Below are 23,054 nucleotides of genomic sequence, written 5' to 3' on the forward strand. Positions count from 1 at the left end.
CAGAACAGTACCAAATCCGAAATATGGACATGGGGATTTTCCGGAATTGTTGTTTGTTGTTCCAGCCTCATTTAAACTTGCCTAGATAGGTAGTTTAATTATGCTTCACCTCTTGCCATGTTTAATAACATTCAATATTGTTTGGTAGCTTAAACGAGATTAAACTAAATATGTCAATGTGGTGTTCTGTCCATATGCAACTCGTTGCATATTGAGCTCCACTTAACTTGTAGTATGGTTTGTTGCACTTTGCCATGCCATGCCTATTTAAACCGGACATCCATCATACTTGATTGTGCATCATGCCATGTTTATGTGATGTTTGTTTACCATGTTGTTTGTTTCTTTCTGGTTGTGCTTCTTCTCGTTAGCTTCAGCTTCGTTCCGGAATTGTGAGGTTTCGTTTGACTATGTCCGTTTGTCTTCTTCATGGACTCGTTCTTCTTCCTAGCGGAATTTCAGGCAAGATGACCCTCACCCTGGATCTCACTACTATCATTTCTATGCTAGTTGCTTCGTTCTATCGCTATGCTGCACTACCTATCACTTGTCCTTCAAGCTTCCCAGATTGCCATGTCAGCCTCTAACCTTTTTCACCCTTCCTAGCAAACCGTTGCTTGGCTATGTTACCGCTTTGCTCAGCCCCTCTTATAGCATTGTTAGTTGCAGGTGAAGTTGAAGATTGCCCCATGATGGACAAGATGATGTTGGGATATCACAATATCTCTTATTTAATTAATGCATCTATATACTTGGTAAAGGGTGGAAGGCTCGGCCTTATGTCTGGTGTTTTGTTCCACTCTTGCCGCCTAGTTTCCGTCATATCGGTATTATGTTCCCAGATTTTGCGTCCCTAATGCGGTTGGGTGATTTATGGGACCCCCTTGATAGTTTGCTTTGAATAAAACTCCTCCAGCAAGGCCCAACATTGGTTTTACCATTTGCCTACCACCTATACCTTTCCCTTGGGAGTAATTAACCCGAGGGTTGTCTTATTTTAGCCCCCCCGGGCCAATGCTTGTCTAACTATTGGTCCAAACTAGAGCACCGTGCGGGACCATCCCTTGGCAAGTTGGGTTACGTTGGTACCTGTACGCTTCGCTTATCCGTGTGTCCTGAGAATGAGATACGTGCGACTCCTATCGGGATTGTTGACACATCGGGCGGCTTTGCTGGTCTTGTTTTACCATTGTCGAAATGTCTTGTAAACCGGGATTCTGAGACTGATCGGGTCTTCCTGGGAGAAGGAATATCCTTCGTTGACCGTGAGAGCTTGTGATGGGTTAAGTTGGGATACCCCTGCAGGGTATAAACTTTCGAGAGCCGTGCCCGCGGTTATGTGGCAGATGGGAATTTGTTAATGTACGATTGTAGATAACTTGACACCAGATCCGAATTAAAACGCATCAACCGCGTGTGTAGCCGCGATGGTCTCTTTTCGGCGGAGTCCGGGAAGTGAACACGGTTTTGGGTTATGTTTGACGTAAGTAGGAGTTCAGGATTACTTCTTGATCATTGCTAGCTTCACGACCGTTCCTTCGTTTCTCTTCTCGCTCTTGTTTGCGATCCCCTATACTTATGGGTTATCAAGAGTTAGCCACCATGTCATGCTTAGTCGCTGCTGCAACCTCACCCCTTATCCTTTCCATACCCATTAGGCTTTGCTAGTCTTGATACCCATGGTAATGGGATTGCTGAGTCCTCGTGGCTCACAGATTACTACAACAACAGTTGCAGGTATAGGTTTTGCGATGATCTTGACGCGAGAGTGATGTTTACTTGTTTTGGAGTTCTTCTTATGCTTCTTCTTTGATCAGGGGATAGGTTCCAGGTCGGCAGCCTGGGCTAGCAGGGTGGATGTCGTTTGAGTTTTTGTTTGTGTTTCATCTGTAGTCGGATGGTGCTCTTATGTAAGATGATGTTGTATTCATGTGGCACTGTATGTCTTTTGTATGTATCCCCATCTATTATGTAATGTTGATGTAATGATATCCACCTTGCAAAAGCGTATCAATATGCGGTTCTATTCTTGGTGGGACCTTCGAGTCTCTTTAGGATAGTATCGCATATTGGGCGTGACAAGGAGGGAGTACCTCGGTGAGGAGCAGCACGGCGGCATCGGATGACGGGTTCAGCGTGGGCGAGAGCGAGTGAGAGGGAGAGAGTGAGTGAGAGGGTACCGGTGCAGTGAACCGCTCTAGGATAATGTAAGTAGTAGCATGTTTCAGAGAAATGCGCTACTGCTAAGGAACGTAGCAGTAGCGCTGGTCAGGCATACATGCTACTGCTAAGTGGGGATAGCCATCTGGGCCCAGACAAGTATAGCAGCAGCGCGCTTTAGCAAAACGCGCTACTGCTAAAGTAGTAGCAGTAGCACGGTTTATTTAAACTCGCTACTACTAAGTAGCAGTAGTGCCCTGTTTTGTCCAGCGCTACTGCTAAAATGTTGTGTATAAGGTTTTCCCTAGTAGTGTAAAGGTGAACTTAAACTTATTAGTAAACATGCTTCCATGGTTACCACTCAAGTAGAACAAGTGCTTAAAGCTCAAAATGATTTGCTCAATGAATTAATTAATAAGAAAAATGATAATGCTGTTAGAGTTATGACTAGAGGGGGTAAAATGACTCAGGAACCTTTGTATCCTGAGGGTCACCCTTAGAGAATTGAGCAAGATTCTTAGAGAAATAATGTTGATGCACCTAGTCCTTCTAAAAAGAAGAAGAAGAAAAATGATAGGACTTTGCATGCTTCTAGTGAACCTGTTGTAGACACACCTGAGAATCCCAATGATATTTCTATTTCTGATGCTGAAACACAATTTGGTGATGAACATGAACCTAGTGATAAAGTTAATGATGATGTTCATGTTGATGCTCAACCTAGCAATAACAATGACATAGAGGTTGAACCTGCTGTTGATCTTGATAATCCACAATCAAAGAATCAACGTTATGATAAGAGAGACTTTGTTGCTAGGAAGCACGGTAAAGAAAGAGAACCATGGGTTCAAAAACCCATGCCCTTTTACTCCTAAACCATCCAAGAAAAATGATGATGAGGATTTTGAGTGCTTTGCTGAAATGATTAGACCTATCTTTTTGCGTATGCGTTTGACTGATATGCTTAAAAAGAATCCTTATGCTAAGTACATGAAAGATATAGTTACAAATAAAAGAAAGATACCGGAAGCTGAAATTTCCACCATGCTTGCTAATTATACTTTTAAAGGTGGAATACCAAAGAAACTTGGAGATCTAGGAGTACCAACTATACCATGCTCCATTAAAAGAAACTATGTTAAAACTGCTTTATGTGATCTTGGAGCCGGTGTTAGTGTTATGATCGTAGACTTGAATTGAATAAGTTGACACTTACTGAAATATCTTTGCAAATGGCCGATAAGTCAACCGCTATACCTGTCGGTATTTGTGATGATGTGCCTGTTGTGGTTGCAAACGTTACCATTTTAACGGACTTTATTATTCTTGATATTCCCGAGGACGATAGTATGTCGATTATCCTTGGTAGATCCTTTTTGAATACTGCAGGGGCTGTTATTGATTGCAACAAAGGCAATGTCACTTTTCATGTTAATGGCAATGAGCATACGGTACACTTTCCAAGGAAACAACCTCAAGTTCACAATATCAATTCTATTGGAAAAATTCCATCGATTATTATTGGAGGTTTTGAATTTCCTCTTCCTACTGTCAAGAAGAAATATGATATTCTTATTATTGGGGACATACATATCCCCGTCGAGGTAACCTAGTGCTATTCGAAAATTCTCCGGTTTCATGCGATTCAGAATGAGTTTGTTAACAAGACTTGATCAACCTTGTTAGTGGATTCCTTTTGATGAGCATGAGATGGATGAAGTTAGAAAGTACAACCTTCTGTACCCTCCTTTTACTTTCTGTTATTTAGATTAAATAAATCAAAAATAGTATTTTCTGTCTGTTTTCTGAATTATCCTTGCAATAAAAAATACCCCAAAAATAAAAGTTCTCCAAATGCCCTGAAAATGAAATATGATTTTTTCTACAATATTTGAGAATATTTGGCACTAAGAACACATCAGGGGGAGCCAGCACCTGGCCACGAGGGTCCAGGGCGTGCCCACCCCCCTGGGGCGCGCCCCCTGCCTCGTGGGCGCCTGGTGGCCCCCCTCCACTCATTCCTGCACCCACACACTCCTTCTTCCTCCCAAAAAATCACCAACCAGCTCAAGCATGAGTTCTAGCTCATCTTGCTGCCATTTTCGATCTCCTTGCTCAAAGCTCCACTCACAAAACTGCTTTGGGGGATTGCTCTTTGGTATGTGACTCCTCCAATGGTCCAATTAGTTTTTGTTCTAGTGCTTTATTTGTTGCAAATTTTTACTGCCTAGGTGACCCTGTTCTTGAGCTTGCATGTCAAATTTATATGGTCCCAAGTAGTTCTAATGCATGATATAGTCTCTAGGCACTTGTGGGAGTAGTTGCTATCAATCTTGTTGAGTTTGGTTCACTTTTATTTTGAATTACTAAAAGTTTCAGAAATTTTCAGAAAATGATGAAGAGATTTTTGAGGGGCTCTTCGAGCCAAAGCTCGAAGGATAAACAAAATGAGGAGAATAAAAAGCCCAAATATAATCTCCTTCGCGTCGCGGAGGTCCGGTCGTGTGAATGGTCTTGTGATGAGTTCTTGAGAGCAGCCGGGATACATGATGATTTTTATTATTTGGTTGAGAATGCAGGCCTCACTGACTTCCTCCACGACCAGCTCGATCAGTATCTCCTACTTACTAATATTTTGTGGAAACTTTTTACTTTCATGCTAAGAAATCACCACCTTCAGTGGAGTTTCATTTATATGATGAGGTTAAGGAGATGTCACTATTTGATTTTGTGGGGTTTGTAAGATACCCTTTGCGGGAAACATAGAGGAACCACATCGTAGTGATGTGGATGGATTTATTGATATGATTGCTGTAGGGGAAACGAGGAAGGTTTCCGATGCAAGGATTACTAGCATACACTTTCCTGTTCTACGTTACTTTGCAATATTTGCTAGTAGATGCTTAATTGGTCGCGGGAACTGTGGAAACCTTAGTGCCCCTGATATTGTTATTTTGTGCCATGCTTTGTTTCGCGATAACACTTTTAGTTTAGGCGCTATTATTGCTAAATGATTAAGTCTGAACCATACAAAGGGGCCCATCTTTGGAGGCATCTTTGCTTCACGCCTTGCTAAACACTTTAAGATACCTATTAGGCATTATGAGAAAGAGGAAAAGTTGCTTCCCTCTATTTTTATAGATTATAAGAGTATGCTAGCACATGAATTTGTTGTTAAAAATAATGAGATGATGCTTAAGTATAGTTTGAGATTTAATAAGACTCACAGTGAGACTATTATCTTGCCTGCACCCTCTTTGTTTGACATATTTTCAGGCACGTACCTCATCTTGCGGAGGCCGTTGATGCATATCGGAGCCTGACATCAGCTCTAGAGCCTAAGCCGGAACCACCACTCGACCCTTATCGACAGTCCTTTTATCAGTGGGATCCGGAGGAGATCGCCAATCAGTGGCACTCAGATGACACTCCTCAGTACACCGGATAGAGTAGCCTCAATCCGTGGGCATAGACCAACTTAGGCCAAAAGCCTAAGCTTGGGGGAGTACGTATTTCTCACCGACATTACGTTCATGTTCACACACTCATTTTAGTTGTCGGTGCTCATACTTTTTCATTGCACTATCCATGCTAGTTTATTTCTTTTTCTTGCTTTCTCCTTGTGAGTTTGAATAACCGCAAGAAAAAACCAAAAAAAAATTGGTAATAGCTTTTAGCTAGTTTACTTTCCATGCTTGTAGTAGTAATTAAAAGAAAACTCAAAAAGATTTCTCGTTCTTCTTTTGCTTGTTGGGAGCTTTCCCGTGTAAGTAGTTTTATTTCTTTTCTTTTCTTTGGGGGTTGAGAGGAAAAGACCACGATGAAAATGTTGAGTGGCTCTCATATGCATTATTGTTGATTTAAACCAAGAGCCCATATTGCCTTGTCTTCTCCCTTGAATTGAATGCTTGCAGATTCCAGCTTAGTCCAATGCACGTGCACTATTATTATTTTACACACCGTTCGGTCGTGCAAGTGAAAGGCAATAATGACGATATACGATGGACTGATTGAGATGAGAGAAGCTGGTATGAACTCAACCTATCTAGTTTTTGTAAATATGGTTAGTTCATCGTTCCTAATTCAGCCTATTATGAATAAACACGTTTGCAATGATAATTAGAGATTATAGTTGCTTATGCCATGCTTAATGAGCTAGGAGTTTATAATGGTTTACCTTGCATGCCAACATGCTATTAAAATGGTTTTGATGTGGTATGATAGGGTGGTATCCTCCTTCGAATGATTCGAGTGACTTGACTTGGCACATGTTCACGCATGGAGTTGAAACAAAATCAACATAGCCTCCACGATATTTATGTTCATGGTGGATTATATCCTACTCATGCTTGCACTCAATGTCTATTAATTTTAATGCATGTTCATGACTGTTGTCGCTCTTTAGTTGGTCGCTTCCCAGTCTCTTTCTAGCCTTCACTTGTACTAAGTGGGAATACTGCTTGTTGATCCACTTCTATAAACCCCAAAGTTATTCCATATGAGTCCACCATACCTTCCTATAGGCGGTATCTACCTGCCGTTCCAAGTAAATTTGTATGTGCTAAACTCTAAACCTTCAAATGAAATTCTATTTTGTATGCTCGAACAGCTCATGTATCAACTAGGCCTGTCTATATCTTCCATGCTAGGTGGGTTATTCTCACGAGGAGTGGACTCTGCTCCTCACTCACGAGAAAATGGCTGGTACTGGGATGCCCAGTCCCATGCTCAAATCAAATCAAAATAATTGCAAACAAAACTCCCCCAGGATTGTTGTTAGTTGGAGGCACCTGTTGTTTCGGGCAAGCCATGGATTGATGATTGTTGGTGGTGGGGGAGTATAAACTTTACCATTCTGTTTGGGAACCACCTATAATGTGTGTAGCATGGAAGATATCAAGATCTCTTGGTTGTTATGTTGACAATGAAAGTATACCACCCAAAATATTATTTATATTTGTTTCAAAAATCGAGCTCTGGCACCTCTACAAATCCGTGCTTCCCTCTGTGAAGGGCCTATCTATTTACTTTTATATTGAGTCATCATCTTCTTATTAAAAATCACTAGTTGGAGAGCACCGCTTTCATTTGCATGCATTACTATTAATTTATATTGAGTATGACTATGACTGGATCTCTTTTACCATGAATTACAATGTTTAGTCAGTCCTTGATCTTCAGGGGTGCTCTGTATTTATGTTTTGCGGTCTCAGAAAGGGCTAGCGAGATACCATCTTGTTATATCATATTATGATTGTTTTGAGAAAGTGTTGTCATCCGAGATTTATTATTATTGCTCGCTAGTTAATTATGCCATTGATATGAGTAAACATGAGACCTAAGTGTTATTGTGAATGTGGTTAGTTCATAATCTTTGCTGAAAACTTGAATGTTGGCTTTACATATTTGCAACAACAAGAGCAAACAGAGTTTGTAAAAGTTTTTCTTTATCGCTTTCAGTTTATCAACTGAATTGCTTGAGGACAAGCAAAGGTTTAATCTTGGGGGAGTTGATACGTCTCCATCGTATCTACTTTTCCAAACACTTTTGCCCTTGTTTTGGACTCTAACTTGCATGATTTGAATGGAACTAACCTAGACTGACGCTGTTTTCAGCAGAATTGCCATGGTGTTATTTTTTTGCAGAAATAAAAGTTCTCAGAATGACCTGAAACTCCACGGAGAATATTTTGGGAATTAATAAAAAATACTGGCGAAAGAATCAAGGTCAGGGGCCCACACCCTGTCCACGAGGGTGGGGGCGCGCCCTACCCCCCTGGGCGTGCCTCCCTGCCTCGTGGGCCCCTTGATGCTCCACCGACCTCCACTCCAACTCCATATATTCATGTTTGGGGAGAAAAAAATCAAAGAGAAGGATTCATCGCGTTTTACAATACGGAGCCGCCGCCAAGCCCTAAACTCTCTCGGGAGGGCTGATCTGGAGTCCTTTCGGGGCTCCGGAGAGGGGAATCCGTCGCCGTCATCATCATCAACCATCCTCCATCACCAATTTCATGATGCTCACTGCCGTGCGAGAGTAATTCCATCGTAGGCTTGCTGGACGGTGATGGGTTGGATGAGATTTACCATGTAATTGAGTTAGTTTTGTTAGGGTTTGATCCCTAGTATCCATTATGTTCTGAGATTGATGTTGCTATGACTTTGCTATGCTTAATGCTTGTCACTAGGGCCCGAGTAATTCCATCGTAGGCTTGCTGGATGGTGATGGGTTGGATGAGATTTACCATGTAATTGAGTTAGTTTTGTTAGGGTTTGATCCCTAGTATCCATTATGTTCTGAGATTGATGTTGCTATGACTTCGCTATGCTTAATGCTTGTCACTAGGGCCCGAGTGCCATGATTTTAGATCTGAACCTATTATGTTTTCATGAATATATGTGAGTTCTTGATCCTATCTTGCAAGTCTATAGTCACCTACTATGTGTTATGATCCGGCAACCCCGAAGTGACAATAATCGGTACCACTCCCGATGATGACCGTAGTTTGAGGAGTTCATGTATTCGCTAAGTGTTAATGCTTTGGTCCGGTACTCTATTAAAAGGAGGCCTTAATATCCCTTAGTTTCCAATAGGACCCCGCTGCCACGGGAGTGTAGGACAAAAGATGTCATGCAAGTTCTTTCCATAAGCATGTATGACTATATTCGGAATACATGCCTACATTACATTGATGAACTGGAGCTAGTTCTGTGTCACCCTATGTTATAACTATTGCATGAGGAATCGCATCCAACATAATCATCCATCACTGATCCAATGCCTACGAGCTTTTCACATATTGATCTTTGCCTAGTTACTTTACAGTTGCCATTATTACAATTACTACAAAATTGCTACTGTTACTTTTGCCACCGTTACCGTTACTTCCATATTACTTTGCTACTAAATACTTTGATGCAGATATTAAGTTATCCAAGTGTGGTTGAATTGACAACTCAACTACTAATACTTGAGAATATTCTTTGGCTCCCCTTGTGTTGAATCAAATTTTTTGGGTTGAATACTCTACCCTAAAAAACTGTTGTGATCCCCTATACTTGTGGGTAATCAGCTATCTTTTGATAATGTGGGTATCGGGATTTGCATGGTGTAAGGACCGTCGATACGTCGTAAACTAGTTTTTGGAGGGGAATTTATGTCCCTCATCCTCTCGCTCGACGACGAGCACCGCACTCACCATCTGGTGAGTTGCAGATATGTAGAGCAACATCGGTTCGCCGACGATTGGTGCGGTTAGGATTGGGTTGCTTGCTAAAAAAGTTTTTATTTCTTCTAGTCCGGTTGTGGCAGCATCTGTCCACACGAAGTGGTCAGTGCATCGGAGCAGGCGATACAATGGCAATGCCTTTTCTCCTAATCTGGAGATAAAACGACTCAAAGCTACCACGCACCCAACTAGTTTTTGGACCTGCTTGAGGTATGTTTGTGTTGCCAATTGTGATAGGGCTCGGATTTTGGCTAGGTTTGATTCGATTCCTCTATTGGAGACAATGAACCCAAGCATTTTTCCGGCGGGAACGCCGAAAACGTACTTTTCCGAATTGAGCCGTATGTCAAATGTTCGGAGGTTGTCGAATGTAAGGCGTAAGTCATCCACCAATGATTCATCATGCTTGGTTTTTATGACTATGTCATCTACATATGCCTCCACAGTCTTGCTGATTTGCTTTTCCAGGCATGTTTGAATCATGCGTTGGTAGGTTGCGCCGGCGTTCTTGTGCCCGAAAGGCATAGTGTTGAAGCAGAAGGGCCCATACGGGGTGATGAATGCCGTTGCGGCCTGGTCAGCGATAACCCACAAGTGTAGGGGATCACACCAATTTCGAGGGTAGAGTATTCAACCCAAATTTATTGATTCAACACAAGGGGAGCCAAAGAATATTCCTAAGTATTAGCAGTTGAGTTGTCAATTCAACCACACCTGGATAACTTAGTATCTGCAGTAAAGTATTTAGTAGCAAAGTGGTATGATAATAAAGGTAACAGTGGCAAAAGTAAAGATAATAGTTTTGTAGTAATTGTAACAGTAGCAACGGAAAAGTAAATAAGCGGAACACAATATGTGAAAAGCTTGTAGGCATTGGATCAGTGATGGATAATTATGTCAGATGCGATTCCTCATGTAATAGCTATAACATAGGGTGACACAGAACTAGCTCCAACTCATCAATGTAATGTAGGCATGTATTCCGAATATAGTCATACGTGCTTATGGAAAAGAACTTGCATGACATCTTTTGTCCTACCCTCCCGTGGCAGCGGGGTCCTAGCGGAAACAAGGGATATTAAGGCCTCCTTTTAATAGAGAACCGGAACAAAGCATTAGCACATAGTGAATACATGAACTCCTCAAACTATGCTCATCACTAAGAAGTATCCCGATTATTGTCACTTCGGGGTTGTCGGATCATAACACATAATAGGTGACTATAGACTTGCAAGATAGGATCAAGAACACACATATATTCATGAAAATGTAATAGGTTCAGATCTGAAATCATGGCACCCGGGCCCTAGTGACAAGCATTAAGCATGGCAAAGTCATAGCAACATCAATCTCAGAACATAGTGGATACTAGGGATCAAACCCTAACAAAACTAACTTGATTACATGGTAAATCTCATCCAACCCATCACCGTCCAGCAAGCCTATGATGGAATTACTCACGCACGGTGGTGAGCATCATGAAATTGTTGATGGAGGATGGTTGATGACGACGACGACGACGAATACCCCTCTTCGGAGCCCCGAACGGACTCCAGATCAGCCCTCCCGAGAGAGATTAGGGCTTGGCGGCGGCTCCGTATCTTAAACACGATGGAACTTTCTCTCTGATTTTTCTCTCTGTGAAACAGAATATATGGAGTTGGAGTTGAGGTCGGTGGAGCCTCAGGGGGCCCACGAGACAGGGGGGCGCGCCCAGGGGGGTGGGCGCGCCCCCACCCTCATGGACAGGGTGTGGGCCCCCTGGTCTTGATTCTTTCACCAGTGTTCCAAAACCTATCTCCGTGGATTCTCAGGTCATTCTGAGAACTTTTGTTTTCTACACATAAAACAACATCATGGCAGTTCTGCTGAAAACAGCGTCAGCCCGGGTTAGTTTCATTCAAATCATGCAAGTTAGAGTCCAAAACAAGGGAAAAAGTGTTTGGAAAAGTAGATACGTTGGAGACGTATCAACTCCCCCAAGCTTAAACCTTTGCTTGTCCTCAAGCAATTCAGTTGATAAACTGAAAGTGATAAAGAAAAGATTTGACCAACTCTGTTTGCTCTTGTTGTTGTAAACATGTAAAGCTAGCATTCAAGTTTCAGCAAATATTATGAACTAACCATACTCGCAATAACACTCAGGTCTCACAATTACTCATATCAATGGCATAATCAGCTAGCGAGCCATAATAATAAAACTCGGATGACAACACTTTCTCAAAACAATCATAATATGATATAACAAAATGGTATCTCGCTAGCCCTTTCTGATACCGCAAAACATAAATGCAGAGCACCTTTAAAGATCAAGGACTGACTAACATTGTAATTCATGGTAAAAGAGATCCAGTCAAGTCATACCCAATATAAACCAATAATAATGAATGCAAATGACTGTGTACTCTCCAGCGGGTGCTTTTAATAAGAAGGATGATGACTCAACATAAAAGTAAATAGATAGGCCCTTCGCAGAGGGAAGCAGGGATTTGTAGAGGTGCCAGAGCTTGATTTTAAAATAGAGATTGAATAACATTTTGAGAGGCATACTTTCACTGTCAACGCAACAACTATGAGATCGCTATATCTTCCATACTACATGCATTATAGGCAGTTCCCAAACAGAATGGTAAAAGTTTATACCCCCCCACCACCAATAAGCATCAATCCATGGCTTGCTCGAAACAACGAGTGCCTCCAACTAACAACAGCCCTGGGGGAGTTTTGTTTAATTATTTTGATTTTCTTTGATCTTTTTGGATCATGGGACTGGGCATCCCAGTTACCGGCCCTTTCTCGTGAATGAGGAGCGGAGTCCACTCCTCTTGAGAATAACACACCTAGCATGGAATATACATGCAGCCCTAGTTGGAACATGAGCTGCTCGAGCATACAAAACAGAATTTCATTTGAAGGTTTGGAATTTGGCACATATGAATTTACTTGGAATGGCAGGTAGATACCACATATAGGAATGTATGGTGGACTCATATGGAACAACTTTGGGGTTTAAGGAGTTTGGATGCACAAGCAGTATTCCCGCTTAGTACAGATGAAGGCTAGCAAAAGACTGGGAAGCGACCAACTGAGAGGGCGACAACAGTCATGAACATGCATTAAAATTAATTCACACCGAGTACAAGCACGAGTAGGATATAATCTACCATGAACATAAATATCATGAAGGCTATGTCGATTTGTTTGAACTACATGCATGAACATGTGCCAAGTCGAGTCACTCAATTCATTCAAAGGAGGATACCATCCCATCATACCACACCACAATTATTTTAATAGCATGTTGGCACGCAAGGTAAACCATTATAACTCATAGCTAATCAAGCATGGCACAAGCAACCATAATCTCTAAATGTCATTGCAAATATGTTTACTTCATAATAAGCTGAATCAGGAACGATGAACTCATCATATTTACAAAAACAAGAGAGGTCGAGTTCATACCAGCTTCTCTCATCTCAATCAGTCCATCAGATATCGTCATTATTGCCTTTCACTTGCACGACCGAACAATGTGTATAATTATAATAGTGCATGTGCATTGGACTAAGCTGGAATCTACAAGCATTCAACTCAAGAGAGAAGACAAAGTAATATGGGCCCTGAGTTAAATCAACAATCACGCATAAGAGAGCCACTAAACATTTTCAATATGGTCTTCTACTCTCGACCCCCAAAGGAAAGAAAAGAAAATAAAACTATTTACACGGGAAAGCTCCCAACAAGCAAGAAGAAGAACGAGAAATCTTTTTGGGTTTTCATTTTAATTTCTACTACAAGCATGGAAAGTAAACTAACTAATTTTTTTGTTTTTCTTAAGGTTTATCAAACACATAAGAAGAAAGCGAGAAAAAGAAAATTAAACTAGCATGGATAATACAATGAAATAGTATGAGCACCGACGACTAGAATAGTGTGTGAACATGAATGTAAAGTCGGTGAGAAATACGTACTCCCCCAAGCTTAGGCTTTTGGCCTAAGTTGGTCTATGGCCAAGGGTAGCCTGGCTGATATCCGTAGTTGTAACTGGGGTCATACCGAGATGCAACAACAAATGCCTCCTGAGCTGCGGCATGTTGGCGAGCCGCCTCTGCTCTCTCCTCGTGTTCAGCTGCTTCTTCCCTGGTAACAACATATCTTCCTTTTGCCTGGTAATCAAAAAGGAAAGGAGCAGGAAGAGTAACATGGACATCGCTATGTCTGTCAAAGATTAGTCAATACTGGAGGAATTGTTCATTCCTCTTAAGAAAATGATGTTTGACAATAGCGTCATAATCTAAATAAGCAGGAGGCAACATCATATCCCCCTCTCGTGGGGCTATACCAAGTTAATTAGCCACACGGGTTGCATAAATTTCTCCAAATAAATCTCCAGCCCTACCATTGTTATGCAACCTACGTGCAACTATTTCCCCCAAGTTGTAATATTTATTACCTAATACGGCACTCTTGAGGACACTAAGATCAGGGACACACATATGACATGCTTCATCTTTACTGTTAATGCATCTACCAATGAAGAGAGCAAAATAATGTATAGCAGGAAAATGAATGCTCCCTATGGTAGCTTGTGCTATATCCCTAGATTCTCCCGCAGTAATACTAGCAAGAAAGTCTCTAAATTCAGATTTGTGGGGATCATTAATATTACCCCACTGCGGAAGTTTGCAAGCAGTTGTAAAATCCTCTAAATCCATGGTATAAGATGTATCATAGATATCAAACAGGACACTCGGAGAATTACGTGAACATTTATATTTAAGCCTTCGCATGAATGAATCAGTCAATTGATAGTACTGAGGACACTTATCTTGTAATAAGTCCTCCAGATCGGCATTACGCACATATGCGTCAAATTCCTCCTTAAAGCCTGCTTTGACCATAAAATCGTCGGATGGCCACTCACAAGCTCGTACTTATGCGTCCCTCGGTAGTTCATCATCTTGCTCACACATAGCAATCCTGGGTCCTTTCTTTACTGAGGAACCACCTTGGTACATTCTCCTAGACATATTTCTTTTTCTAAAAAATTTGTGAAATTTTAGTAACTTCAAAATAAAAGTGAATAAAACTAAACAAGATTGGTGGCAACTACTCCTACAAGTGCCTAGAGCCTATATCATGCATTAGAATTACTTGGGACCTCATAAATTTGACATGCAAGCTCAAGAACAGGGTCACCTATGCAGCAAAAATTTGCAATGAAAAAGCACTAGCACAAAAACTAATTGGACCAATGGAGGAGTCACATACCAAGCAACAATCTCCCAAAGCAGTTTTGTGAATGGAGCTTTGAGCAAGGAGATCGAAAATCGCAGCAAAATGAGCTAGAACTCGTGCTTGAGCTGGATGGGGATTTTTTTGGGAAGAAGATGGAGTGTGTGGGTGCTAGCATAAGTGGAGGGGGGCCACAGTGGGCCCATGAGACAGGGGTGTGCGCCCAGGGGGTGTGGGTGTGCCCTCCACCCTCATGGCCAGGTGCTTGCCCCTCCTGCAGTGTTTTCAGTGCCTAAAATCCTCAAATATTCCATAAAAAATCATACTAAATTTGCAGGGCATTTGGAGCACTTTTATTTTCGAGATATTTTTTATTGCACGGATAATTCAGAAAACAAACATATAATACTATTTTTGCTTTATTTATTCTAAATAACAGAGAGTAAAAAGATGGTACAGAAGGTTGTGCCTTCTAGTTTCATCCATCTCATGATCATCAAAATGAATCCACTAACAAGGTTGATCAAGTCTTGTTAACAAGCTCATTCCGAATAACATGGAGCCGGAGAAATTTTGAATCACACTAGGTTATCTCAACGGGGATATGAACATCCCCAACAATAAGAATATCATACTTTTTCTTGACAGTAGGAAGAGGAAATTCAAAACCTCCAATAATAATAGTTGGAACTTTTCCAATAGAATTGATGCTATGAACTTGAGATTGTTTCCTCGGAAAGTGTACCGTATGCTCATTACTATTAACATGAAAAGTGACATTGCTTTTGTTGCAATCAATAACAGCCCCTGCAGTATTCAAAAGGGGTCTACCAAGGATAATCGACATACTATCGTCCTCGGGAATATCAAGAATAACAAAGTCCGTTAAGATAGTGACATTTGCAACCACAACAGGCACATCATCACAAATACCGACAGGTATAGCAGTTGATTTATCAGCCATTTGCAAAGATATTTCATTAGGTGTCAACTTACTCAATTCAAGTCTACGATATAAAGAGAGAGGCATAACACTAACACCGGCTCCAAGATCACATAAAGCAGTTCTAACATAATTTCTTTTAATGGAGCATGGTATAGTTGGTACTCCCGGATCTCCAAGTTTCTTTGGTATTCCACCCTTAAAAGTATAATTAGCAAGCATGGTGGAAATTTCAGCTTCCGGTATCTTTCTTTTATTTGTAATGATATCCTTCATATACTTAGCATAAGGATTTACTTTAAGCATATCAATTAAGCGCATACGTAAGAAGATAGGTCTAATCATTTTAGCAAAGCACTCAAAATCCTCATCATCCTTTGTCTTGGATGGTTTAGGAGGAAAGGGCATGGGTTTCTGAACCCATGGTTCTCTTTCTCTACTGTGCTTCCTAGCAACAAGATCTCTCTTATCATAACGTTGATTCTTTGATTGTGGGTTATCAAGATCAACATCAGGTTCAGTCTCTACTTCATTATTTGTACTAGGTTGAGCATCAACATGAACATTATCATTAACATTATCTCTAGGTTCATGTTCATCGCTTGATTGTGTTTCAGCATCATAAATAAAAATATGATTGGGATTCTCAGGTGTGTCTACAACAGGTTCACTAGAAGCATTCGAAGTCCTATCGTTTTTCTTTTTCTTATTTTTGGAAGAACTAGGTGCCTCTAAATTATTTCTCTGAGAATCTTGCTCGATTCTCTTAGGGTGGCCTTCAGGATACAAAGGTTCCTGAATCATTCTACCAGTTCTAGTAGCCACTCTAACAGCAAAGTCATATTTATTATTTAATTCATCAAGCAAATCACATTGACCTTTACGTACTTACTCAGCTTGAGTGGTAACCGTAGAAGCATATTTGCTAATGAGTTTAAGTTCACCTTTAACTCTAGCCATATAATCACTCAAGCGTCCTATCTCGAAAGCATTATTCTTTAACTCTCTACCAACATAAGCATTAAAACTTTCTTGTCTAGCCATAAAGTCATCAAATTCATCTAGGCATGGGCTATGGAATTTAGTAGAAGGAATTTCAACTTTATCATATCTATAGAGAGAATTTACCTTTACTACCTGTGTCGGGTTATCAAGACAATGTGTTTCTTCAACAGGTGATATATTAAGACCATGTATTTCTTCAATAGGTGGTAAATTCTTAACATCTTCAGCTTTAATGCCCTTTTCTTTCATTGATTTCTTTGCCTCTTGCATATCTTCAGGACTGAGAAATAAAACACCTCTCTTCTTCGGAGTGGGTTTAGGAATAGGCTCATGAGTTGGCTCAATTGGTTCAGGAATTGCCTCAGGAATTGTCTTAGGAAGAGTCCAATTATTTTCATTAGTCAACATATTATTCAATAGCAATTCAGCTTCGTCGACTGTTCTTTCCCTGAAAACACAACCAGCACAACTATCCAAGTAGTCCTTGGAAGCATCGGTTAGTCCATTATAAAAGATATCAAGTATTTCATTTTTTCTTAAGAGGATGATCAAGCAAATCATTAAGTAATCGGAGAAGCCTCCCCCAAGCTTGTGGGAGACTCTCTTCTTTGATTTGCACAAAATTATATATTTCCCGCAAGGCAGCTTGTTTCTTATGAGCAGGGAAATATTTAGCAGAGAAGTACTAAATCATATCCTGGGGACTACGCACACAACCAGGAGCAAGAGAATTAAACCAAGTCTTAGCATCACCCTTTAATGAGAACGGAAATATCTGAAGGATATAATAATAGCGAGACTTCTCATCATTAGTAAACAGGGTGGCTATATCATTCAACTTGGTAAGATGTGCCACAACAGTTTCAGATTCAAGGCCATAAAAAGGATCGAATTAAACTAAAGTAATTATTTCAGGATCAACAGAGAATTCATAATCCTTATCAGTAACACAGATAGGTGAAGTAGCAAAAGCAGGGTCAGGTTTCATTCTAGCATTAAGAGATTGCTGCTTCCATTTAGCTAATAACTTTTTAAGATCATATCTATCTTTGCAAGCAAAGATAGCTCTAGCAGCTTCCTCATCCATAACATAACCCTCAGGAACAACAAGTAATTCATAATCAGGGGGAGAACTTTCATCATCACTATCATCAATAATAGCATCTTCAATAATTTCATTTTCTCTAACCCTAGCAAGTTGTTCATCAAGAAATTCACCTAATGGCAAAGTAGTATCATGCACAGAAGTAGTTTCATCATAAGTATCATGCATAGCAGAAGTGGCATCATCAATAACATGCGACAATCAGAATTCAAAGCAGTAGCAGGTTTAGGTGTCGCAAGCTTACTAATAACAGAAGGAGAATCTAGTGCAGAGCTAGATGGCAGTTCCATACCTCCCCTCGTAGTTGAGGGCAAAATCTTGGTTCGTTCGTCTTTCAAGTTCCTCATAGTGATCAACCGATATAAATCCCAAGTGACTCACAGAATAGAGCTATGCTCCCCGGCAACGGTGCCAGAAATTAGTCTTGATAACCCACAATTGTAGGGGATCGCAACAGCTTTCAAGGGTAGAGTATTCAACCCAAATTTATTGATTCGACACAAGGGGAGCCAAAGAACATTCTTAAGTATTAGCAGTTGAGTTGTCAATTCAACCCCACCTGGATAACTTAGTATCTGGAGCAAAGTATTTAGTAGCAAAGTGGTATGATAATAAAGGTAACAATGGCAAAAGTAAAGATAATAGTTTTGTAGCAATTGTAACAGTAGCAATGGGAAAGTAAATAAGCGAAACACAATATGTGAAAAGCTCGTAGGCATTGGATCAGTGATGGATAATTATGTCGGATGCGATTCCTCATGTAATAGCTATAACATAGGGTGACACAGAACTAGCTCCAATTCATCAATGTAATGTAGGCATGTATTCCGAATATAGTCATACGTGCTTATGGAAAAGAACTTGCATGGCATCTTTTGTCCTACCCTCCCATGGCAGCGGGGTCCTAGCGGAAAGTAAGGGATATTAAGGCCTCCTTTTAATAGAGAACCAGAACAAAGCATTAGCACATAGTGAATACATGAAGTCCTCAAACTATGGTCATCACCGAGAAGTATCTCGATTATTGTCACTTTGGGGTTGTCGGATCATAACACATAATAGGTGACTATAGACTTGCAAGATAGGATCAAGAACACACATATATTCATGAAAACATAATAGATTCAGATCTGAAATCATGGCACTCGGGCCCTAGTGGCAAGCATTAAGCATAGCAAAGTCATAGCAACATCAATCTCAGAACATAGTGGATACTAGGGATCAAACCCTAACAAAACTAACTTGATTACATGGTAAATCTCATCCAACCCATCACCGTCCCGCAAGCCTACGATGGAATTACTCACGCACGATGGTGAGCATCATGAAATTGGTGATGGAGGATGGTTGATGATGATGACAGCGACGAACCCCCCTCTCCGGAGCCCCGAATGGACTCCAGATTAGCCCACCCGAGAGAGATTAGGGCTTGGCGGCGGCTCCGTATCGTAAAACGTTATTAAAATTTCTCTCTGTTTTTTCTCCGTGAAACGGAATATATGGAGTTGGAGTTGAGGTCGGTGGAGCCTCAGGGGGCCCACGAGATAGAGGGGCACGCCCAAGGGGGTGGGCACGCCCCCCACCCTCGTGGACAGGGTGTGGGCCCCCTGGTCTTAATTCTTTCACCAGTATTTTTTATATTTTCTAAAACTTATCTCCGTGGATTTTCAGGTCATTCCGAGAACCTTTTGTTTTCTACACATAAAACAACATCATGGTAGTTCTACTGAAAATAACATCAGTTCGGGTTAGTTTCATTCAAATCATGCAAGTTAGAGTCCAAAACAAGGGCAAAAGTGTTTGGAAAAGTAAATACGTTGGAGACGTATCAGTCAGATTCCTTCATCTTAATTTGATGGTATCCGGAGTATGTGTCGAGGAAACACAGTGAACCGTGTCCCACGGTTGCGTCAATAATATGGTCGATGCGAGGTAGTGGGAAGGGGTCCTTAGGTCAAGCCTTATTAAGGTCTTTGAAATCGACACACAGGTGCGAGGTTTATCCTTCTTCGGTACAATGACCAGGTTTGTTAGCCAGTCCGGATGTTTGATCTCTCTGATAAACCCGGCTTCGAGTAGCTTGGCTAGCTCCTTCCCCATAGCCTGTAATTTGGGTTCGGAAAATTGGAGCAGCGTTTGCTTGACTGGTTTGCATCCCTTCACTATATTGAGGCTATGTTCGACCAGTCCGCGTGGGATACCTGGCATATCCGAAGGGTGCCAGGCGAAGATGTCCCAATTCTCACGTAGGAACACGCGTAATGCAGCGCCAACCGTCGGATCCAGCTGTGCCCCAATGCAAGCTATCTTCTTGGAGTCCATCGGGTGAACTTGAAATTTGACTATTTCGTCTGCAGGTTTGAAGGAAGTGGACTTGGGTCTCTTATCAAGGATTACGTCATCCCTATCCATTATGGAACGTAGGGTGGTTAATTCTTCGGCCGCAAGGGCCTCGGATAATGCCTTCAGGGCCAGAGAGGCGGTTTTGTTTTCGGCACGGAGTGCTATGTCCGGATCACTGGTGATAGTGATAACTCTGTCGGGCCTGGCATTTTGAGCTTCATATACCCTTAATGGGGTATGGTTGGAAGCGTGTGAATGAGTCTCGCCCCAGCAGGGCGTGATACCCGTTGTTGAAAGGTGCCACATGGAAGAGTAACTCTTCGGACCTATAGTTCTCCGGCGTGCTGAATACCACGTCGAGTTTGATTTCCCCCAAGCATCTTGCTTCTCGGTTGGGGATAATGCCTTGAAAGGTTGTGTTACTTTGCTCAATGCAACTCATGTCCATTTGCATTTTATTGAGTGTGTCTTTGTAAATGAGGTTCAGTTTGCTGCCACCATCCATTAGCACTTTAGTGAGCCAAAAGTCGTCTATGATTGGGTTTAGGACCAAAGCGGCTGGTCCCGAACTGAGCGGGATCTTGGTTCATCATCGGCATTGAAAGCGATCATCGTATCGATCCAAGGATTTATTGCTGCCACTTGGCAGACTTCGGCGAGGTCGCGGAGCGCCCTTTTGCGCCAATTATTTGACGAAAAGGTCTTGAAGACCGTGAATACATTGTGTGACGCCCGGACAATTAAGCTACAGTAAACCCCCATTAATGGTGCCATGTCATCACATTACTGTTGCTAATCCTCGGTTGATCCAAGTCACAATCCAAATTCAAATTTAAAATAAAAGTCCAAGATTCAAATTTCTCAAACATGAAAACAAAATGTTCAAAGTCTTGTAAATAATCTCTGGATATTTGTCCTGTTGAAACCCATATTTTATAAATTATTTAAATGCCCTTAAATGAATAAAACAGGGGTCAAAATAATATTTTTAAATCACTTCTAAATTTATAAAAATTCTAAGGCTTTCCAACAGCTTCTTAAACTTCTTGAGGCAGTGCTAAATACTATATAATAATTATTGAGACAAGTTACACTTTTTACAAAAGTCTTTTGGAGCAAAAAGAAAATGCAAAATAGAAAAGACAAAAGGAAAACTTCCCTGACTGCCTTTGGGCCTCGGCTAACTGGCCGGCCCAGTCGACCACCCACCCGAGCCAGCCCACCTGACCTCCCGGTCGCTTCCCCCTTCCCGTTCCTCTGTCTCGGTCGCTACAGGGGCATGGCTTCCCCCGACCACCTCGCTGGTGACGCCGGGAGGGGATAAGGCCTCCAGCGCTCCCGGCTCCTTGTTCCCCTCTCCTACTTGCCCCCTCGCTCACCACTACCCTCTCTCACCTTCTAGATCCACCCCGCTCTCCCTCTGGCTCTCTCTCTCTCCCCCACGTTGCCCGACGCCGCCGTTGCTGTTCGACGTCGATCCCGCGGCCACCGGCCGCCCCGCGCCAAGATGGCACGTCCACGAGCTCCGCCACGTTCGTCCTCATCGCATGGGGCTAGCCGTTGCTGCGTGGGAACGCCGCAGGCCCCAGATTGAACCGGCATCCGCCTCGGATCACCGGAGCTCCACCACTCTGTTTGTCGCCTCCCCTGCGCTACAAAGCCGTCGAGGGCTTTTCTTAGCCGCACGGTGAGCTCCGCTCCTCCCCCCTCCTTCTGCCACTCTTTTCCGCGCATGTAACCGCCATCGCCATGGATGGCCGCGCTGAGCTCCGCCGCGCAGCTCGTCGGCGTCGCTGTAGTCGTTACCAAGGTCGGGCAAGCACGTCAACATGCTCAGGGCGCCTCCCTGGTGCCGCCCGAGCCTCCAGCTCGTCTCCTCGTGCTCTTTGTCGACGTTGGCGGAGATGGCCGAACTCCGGCGTCCGCCTCGCCGCGTGCCGTCATTGTTTTAGGCCTTCCCGAGGCCAACCGTTAGCGCCACGCGACGCGCCTCGCTCCCCTCTTTCGAACGCCACCTCGCGCGCGCAAAGCGGTGGCCGTAGCGCGTTTTCCGGTGAGTTCCGAGGCCACGCCGCCGTAGGTTTGGTCGCCGGCGTGGTTCCGGCGTCGACGCGAGCGAGGCTGACCTAGCGCTGACGTATGGGGCCTGCTGAGCCACTGACGGGTGGGCCCAGTTGACTCATTGACTGGGTCAACCCTCTGACATGTGGGGCCGAGTCAATAAAACATTTTAGATAAATAGAAAATCTGTTAATTAAATTGATTAATTAATCTATTCACCAATTAGACACTGAGAGTGGGCTCCGCTTGTTAAATAGTATTAGATTAGTCCAATTAACACTGTTTAATTAGTCCAGTCACTGACCAGTGGGTCCCACTAGACCCACAGGTCAGGTTTGACCCCATTCAACTGGATCGTTGACTGATGACGTCACACCTATGTCATGCTGATGTCATAATTCCTTTTATGTTAATTTAAATAATTCCAGATTATTGTTTAAACTTTGAAAAATCATAGAAATTAAACCGTAACTCCGTTGAAAATGTTTTCTACATGAAAGTTGCTCAGAAAAATCCAACAAATCCGAATACGTGGTCTGTTCATCTGTCACATGCCCCTAGCATGCTGAACATGGGAATTCCCCCTCCGGTCATCTGTTTGACGCATGTCCGGAACCGGGAAAACTTTCCCGGTTGAATCCCCCTTCACCTATATCGTGTAGCCTACGTTAGGTCACTCCCGGCGCAACATATTGCCACGTTATGCTTTGTGATGCCATGTGTGCTTTATATTTACTGTTTCTCCCCCCTCTTCTCTCTGTTAGACCCCGAGACCGATGCGGCCGCTGTGATCAACTACGTGATCGACGACCCCTCCTTGCCAGAGCAACCAGGCAAGCCCCCCCTTTGATCATACCGATATCACCCATTCTATACTCTCATGCTTGCATTAGATTTTGCTACTGTTATTGTTTGCTCCTATTCTGATGCATAGCCTGCTTTTGTACCTGCTTATTGTTACCTACCTGTTTAT

The sequence above is a fragment of the Triticum dicoccoides genome, chromosome 3B (assembly GCF_002162155.2).
Source record: "Triticum dicoccoides isolate Atlit2015 ecotype Zavitan chromosome 3B, WEW_v2.0, whole genome shotgun sequence".
Lineage (NCBI taxonomy): Eukaryota > Viridiplantae > Streptophyta > Magnoliopsida > Poales > Poaceae > Triticum > Triticum dicoccoides.